This window comes from Apteryx mantelli, chromosome 6, assembly GCF_036417845.1.
Source record: "Apteryx mantelli isolate bAptMan1 chromosome 6, bAptMan1.hap1, whole genome shotgun sequence".
NCBI lineage: Eukaryota > Metazoa > Chordata > Aves > Apterygiformes > Apterygidae > Apteryx > Apteryx mantelli.
Window position 1 is genome coordinate 14,840,165 of NC_089983.1, and position 447 is coordinate 14,840,611.

Genomic DNA, 447 nt, shown 5'->3' on the forward strand with positions numbered 1-447 from the left:
GATTCACTTCTGGTAAATCTGTTAAAATCTCACACACACTCCCTGGGAAGGGATCCTTGCACTCTGCATCTAATAGCTGTTTGCTTCAGATTTCAAGGATGTATTCTCTTAACAACACAGTCAGAAATACTATTTCCACTGGCATTTCCAATAATGCTTAAGAATCATACTGCTTTGAAATGCTTCCTCACTTGAAACGAGGACTGAACAGACTCCGCTGCTTCTGCAGGACAGGAAGGCAGGTCTGTACTTCTCTCCTGCCCTATCAGACTGCTACAGATCCAGGTGCCAGGAGACTGAATAAGCATGGGAATCAGAAAATTGAGGCCACATGGCCCCTTGCAGGACTGTGAACTAACTACATGGCTTCAGACAATTTCTCTTGCAAATTCTCTTGAATTCCATGTGGAGGCCCATTCCAGAAGTGATTCCTAATTGACTGTGTCC